Here is a 6,352-nt window from a genome sequence, read left to right as displayed (position 1 = left end):
GGTGTGTTGTGTTCAAACTGAAATCTAAATTGCAGTGTAAAAATAAAGCAGCCAGTATTTACCCTGCACAGAAACAAAATAACCCACCCAAATCTAACTCTCTCTACACATGTTATATCTGCCACATCTGCAGTGCACATGAGGGGTCATTCCAAGTTGATCACTAGCTGCCGTTGTTCGCAGCGCAGCAATCAGGCTAAAAATCTGCATTTCTGCGCATTCGTATGCACCGCAATGCGCAGGCGCTTCGTACGGGTACAATGAGCATCGTGGGTTTGCACAGAGTGTAACGAAAATTCCTGTTGCACGTCCGAACCAGGAAGATTGACATTAAGTGGGCGTTTCTAGGTGGCAACTGACCATTTTCAGGGCTGGTCTTGTTTTGAACAAAAAGATTTTGCAGGCGCTATGCTGCACAAGCGTTCGCACTTCTGAAAAGCGAAAATACACTCCCCGGTGGACGGCGACAATGCGTTTGTACGGCTGCTAAAAACTGCTAGCGAGCGATCAACTTGGAATGACCCCCATGGTTTTGCCTTTCTGCTAACAAATTTGCTGCTACGATCAGGTCTGAATTAGGCCCTTAGTGTTGTGAGGGGAGAGTTACAGTGAGTAGGGGGTGAGACAGACTCCCAGCATTCAGACCCATCCCCATGTGAGCCTCACCATTGTGAATGCCCAGCCATTCACCTCGCTGCACGTAACTGCTTTAGATTCTTTCAGAAGGTTAAAATAAGAATTTCTACTAAGATTTTTAGAATACTCTCGCACAAAATTCCTGCACCTCCAGAACTTGGAGGTTATTACATTTAGCCGTTGGTATCTAATCTATAATAAGTTTAGCTGGTAAAATCAGATTTTGAAAATAAATAGGCACCACTGGCGAGATGTAAAGGAGTCCGAGATCACCGGAGTTGTGGGTTGCTGGCCGATCTCTAACGTTTTTTTTTAAACGGGCAAGCACTTACAAGGCAACACCATGCCTTAGTGACTGTACCTGTAAAACAACGTACCAGATCAGCCAGAAACACGCACCTCCGGCGATCTCGGACTCCATAATATCCCGCCACACATGCAGAACCAAATAACTTCATATATAGAGTACTCTGTAGTAATCAGTTTTATAGTATTGCCTACATTATTTCTAAACGTATCAATGGACAGCTGCCAAAAATATTTTGAACAAAAAAAAAAATACAGAATACAGCAAAGCTTCATGCACAGGTCTTTCTCCACTGAGGTCAAGGTGGGATAATAGGCAAAAAAAAGACAACATACTGTATGCTAAACTTTTACTCAGAGGTATAAAAGTACAACAAGCATTGCTAATTTTTGTATTTTTTCATGTTTGAATCAAGAAAACACAAGAAATGTAAAAATATAAATTCAATCTGAATTTCTGTTTGTTTACAGACCTGCAGTATTCGTAGTCATTGGTGCTGCAGGGGCTTTAACATTCATTTACAATGATAGTACACCAACAATAATTTTGCTGGCAGCAATCAATGACAGAATTTGGCAGAGAACCCAACCCTACCCTTTCCACTAAGAACGCGCTTGATGTTCTTGCCCTGATTAAACTGTCTCCCTTTATGATTATGCCTTTACTACTGCCCTTGACTCTCTTTAGTCAGCTGTTGCGATCAATCTACTGTATGTCAATTCCCCTCCCAACCTTGGCTCTTCCCTATCTGAACAACTTTCTCAAAAAGTGTCCTTGTCCTGCTAAGTGCCTCTAGAGAAAACCATTCTCTCTTGATGACTTCTTCAACTTCATGATCATGCAATCATCCAATAGTTTCACTCTCTCATATCTAAACAGTCCTATCTCAAGGCCCTTGTCTCTTTGTAGTTCTTAAACCTTCACTTTGCTACCTTCAACATCTCCTCCTCTCCCCATCCCTTTAGTGTGTTTGACAAAACACATCCACCCACCTAATGTTTTTTCTCCCCACTATTGTAAGACCAAATATAGGCATATTTACTGTATATTCTATTATAGATCCCACATTTTTGTCTACAGTTGCCCTACTTGCTGTCAACTAAGGTTATATAAAGCCTTTTTTGGATTGGCTAATAAGTCATTCTCCATTGTCTAGAAAATTTGCCTTTTTTTTGTAAGTTTGTACTCATGAAAATTACTGTAAATTATTTTCACTATTATTCCCATTGTTTGGCACTAAAGACCTCTTGTGGTACCTTATAAATAAACAATGAAACTACAACTATAAAATAACAACCAGATAAGTAAAATAGATGGAAGTAGGAAATGCAGAAGAATGATTATGCCTGAGGTTTTATTTCTAACACTTTGCATATGCAATAATGCCCTCTTACAGCCTAGTAGTGACTCCTCAGTTGTAAGTGGGGATGTAATTGAAATTAGTACAATCCTGCATCACCAGGTCTTGTGTAAAAATGGTTGTGGATCATACATACAGTAGTGTGGTGTACATTCAGTACTGCAACAAGCCACTTGTATGTTCTTAAATTGCCATTAGTGTGCTTATACTTCCTGACATGGAAGAGAAAATCTACCCAAAATGCCCCAAAAAGTGGTTGGTGCTATCTTTTTTTTCATTGAAAATGAACTTAAAGCAAATGTTTATGTTTTTTGTTTTTTTAACAACACTGATAAATACTTTCTGGTTCTTTCTTTGACATCATTCCAAGCAAGCAATGAGCAGGTTTATACACAAACATATCATAATAAAGTCTGCATAAGTGGTAATTAGTAGAGATGAGCGGGTTTAGTTCCCAGGGAACTGAACCACCCCAAACATCACATTCTGAGCCAGAATCTGAGTCCAACTCGGGAATATCCACCAGACTTAGAAACCAGAACAAGGCAAAATGTCATCATCCCGCTCTCAGATTCTCACAGGTTTTGGATTCTGTATAAATAGCCACGTGTCGCCAACATTTTCACTCCATACTTGGACAGTAAGAGAGACAGACCTCTGTCTCTTTGTTGGTGTTGGCAATGGGTGGGGTCTGTGTGTGCTCTGTAGGAGTGCTGTTCCTGTCACTGTGGTGTCCCTGTGCTGTTAGGGATGCTGTCCTGGCTGTCATTGGTGTTTCATGTGCTGTTAGGGGTGCTGCAGCTGTACATGGTTGTTGCTGTCCTGGCTGTCACTGTGTTGTACATGGACACTGTCCTGTATGTTGTGAAAATACAGGGTTTGTTGTTAAAATAAAAGTACACTGGCCCTGTATGCTGTAAAAATTCAGGGGTGCTGGTGTTAAAATAAAAGCACACTGGTCCTGTATATTGTAAAAATACAGGGGTGCTGTTGTTGAAATAAAAGCACACTGGTCCTGTATATTGTAAAAATTCAGGGGTGCTTCTGTTAAAATAAAAGCACACTGGTCATGTATGCTGTAAAAATACAGGGGTTCTGCTGTTAAAATAATAGTACACTATCCATGTATGCTGTAAAAATTCAGGGGTGCTGTTGTTAAAATAACACTATACTGGCCCTGTATGCTGTAAAAATTCAAGGGTGCTGTTGTTAAAATAAAAGCACACTGGTCCTGTATGCTGTAAAAATACAGGGGTGCTGTTGTTAAAATAAAAGCACACTGGTCCTAGATGCTGTAAAAATTCAGGGGTGATGTTAAAATAAAAGCACACTGGTCCTGTATGTAGTAAAAATATACAGGGGTGCTGTTGTTAAAATAAAAGTACACTGGGCCTGAATGCTGTAAACATAAAAAGGTGCTGTTGTTAAAATAATACTACACTGGCCCTGTATGCTGTAAAAATGCATGGGTGCTGGTGTCAAAATGAAAGCACACTGGTCCTGTATGCTGTAAAAATACAGGGGTGCTGTTGTTAAAACAAAAGTACACTCGTCCTATATGCTGTAAAAAATATAAGGGTGCTGTTGTTAAAATAATATTACACTGGCCCTGTATGCTGTAATAATTCAGGGGTGCTGCTGTTAAAATAAAACTATACTGACCCTGTATGCAGTAAAAATTCAAGGATGCTGTTTTCAAAATAAAAGCACACTGGCCCTGTATGCTGTAAAACTACAGTGGTGCTGTTGGTAAAATAAAAGTACACTGGTCCTGTATGCTGTAAAAATACAGGGTTGCTACTGTTAAAATTATATTACACTGGCCCTTTATGCTGTAAAAATTCAGGGGTGCTGTTGTTAAAATAAAAGTGCACTGGTCCTATATGCTGTAAAAATACTGGGGTGCTTTTGTTAAAATCATATTACACTGGTCCTGTATGCAGTAAAAATTCAAGGATGCTGTTGTTAAAATAAAAGCACACTGGTCCTGTATGCTGTAAAATTATGGGGTGCTGCAGTTAAAATAAAAGCACACTAGACCTGTAAGCTGTAAAAATATACAGGTGTGCTGTTGTTCAAAAAAAGTATGCAGGCACTGTATGCTGTAAAAATACAGGGGTGCTGCTGTTAAAATCATATTACACTGGCCCTTTATGCTGTAAAAATTCAGGGGTGCTGTTTTTAAAATAAAACTATACTGGCCCTGTATGCTGTAAAAATTCAAGGGTGCTGTTGGTAAAATAAAAGCACACTGGTCCTGTATGTAGTAAAACTATACAGGGGTGCTGTTGTTAAAATAAAAGTACACTGGTCCTGTATGCTGTAAAAATTCAGGGGTGCTGCTGTTAAAATAGAAGCACACTGGTTATGTATGCTGTAAAAATACAGGGGTGCTGCTGTTAAGATAATATTACACTGTCCATGTATGCTGTAACAACTCAGGGGTGCTGTTGTTAAAATAAAACTATACTGGCCCTGTATGCTATAAAAATTCAAGGATGCTGTTGTTATAATAAAAGCACACTGGTCCTGTATGCTGTAAAAATACAGGGGTGCTGTTGTTAAAATAAAAGCCTACTGGTCCTGTATGCTGTAAAAATTCAGAGGTGATGTTGTTAAAATAAAAGCACACTCGTCCTGTATGTAGTAAAAATATACAGGGATGCTGTTGTTAAAATAAAAGTTTACTGGACCTGTATGCTGTAAAAATTACGTGGTGCTGTTGTTAAAATAAAAGTGCACTGGTCCTGTATGCTGTAAAAATTCAGGGGTGCTGTTTTTAAAATAAAAGCACACTGGTCCTGAATGCTGTAAACATAAAAGGGTGCTGTTGTTAAAATAATACTACTCTGGCTCTATGCTGTAAAAATTCAGGGGTGCTGCTGTTAAAATAAAACTATACTGACACTGTATGCTGTAAAAATTCAAGGATGCTGTTTTTAAAATAAAAGCACACTGGTCCTGTATGCTGTAAAACTACAGTGGTGCTGTTGTAAAATAAAAGTACACTGGTCCTGTATGCTGTAAAAATACAGGGGTGCTACTGCTAAAATTATATTACACTGGCCCTTTATGCTGTAAAAATTCAGGGGTGCTGTTGTTAAAATAAAAGTGCACTGGTCCTGTATGCTGTAAAAATACAGGGGTGCTTTTGTTAAAATCATATTACACTGGCCCTGTATGCTGTAAAAATTCAAGTGTGCTGTTGTTAAAATAAAAGCACACTGGTCCTGTATGCTGTAAAAATACAGGGGTGCTGTTGTTAAAATAAAAGTACACTGGACCTGTATGCTGTAAAAATTCAGGGGTGCTGTTGTTAAAATAAAAGTGCACTGGTCCTGTATGCTGTAAAAATTCAGGGGTGCTGTTGTTAAAATAAAAGCACACTGGTCCTGAATGCTGTAAAGATAATTGGGGTGCTGTTAAAATAATGCTACACTGGCCCTGTATGCTGTAAAAATGTATTGGTGCTGGTGTTAAAATAAAAGCACACTGGTCCTGTATGCTGTAAAAATACAGGGGTGCTGTTGTTCAAATAAAAGTACACTGGCCCAGTATGCTGTAAAAATGTAAGGGTGCTGTTGTTAAAATGAAGCATACTGGTCCTGTATGCTGTAGAATTCAGGGGTGCTGTTAAATAAAATCACACTGGTCCTGTATGCTGTCAAAATTCAGCTGTGATGTTGTTAAAATAAAAGCACACTGGTCCTGTATGCTGTAAAAATGTCCAGGGGTGCTGTTGTTAAAATAAAGGTACACTGGACCTGTATGCTGTAAAAATTCAAGGGTTCTGTTGTTAAAATAAAAGTACACTGGCCCTGTATGCAGTTATAGTACAGGGGTGCTGTTGTTAAAATAATATTACACTGGCCCTTCATGCTGTAAAACTTCAGGTGTGCTGGTGTTAAAATAAAAGCACACTGGTCCTGTATGCTGTAAAAATACAGGGGTGCTGTTGTTAAAATAAGAGTACACTGGCCCTGTATTCTGTAGAAATTCAGGGGTGCTTTTGTTAAAATAAAAGTACAACTGCCTTGTATGCTATAAGA

The sequence above is a fragment of the Pseudophryne corroboree genome, chromosome 4 (assembly GCF_028390025.1).
Source record: "Pseudophryne corroboree isolate aPseCor3 chromosome 4, aPseCor3.hap2, whole genome shotgun sequence".
Taxonomy (NCBI): domain Eukaryota; kingdom Metazoa; phylum Chordata; class Amphibia; order Anura; family Myobatrachidae; genus Pseudophryne; species Pseudophryne corroboree.
Note: the sequence above shows the minus strand (reverse complement) of the source record.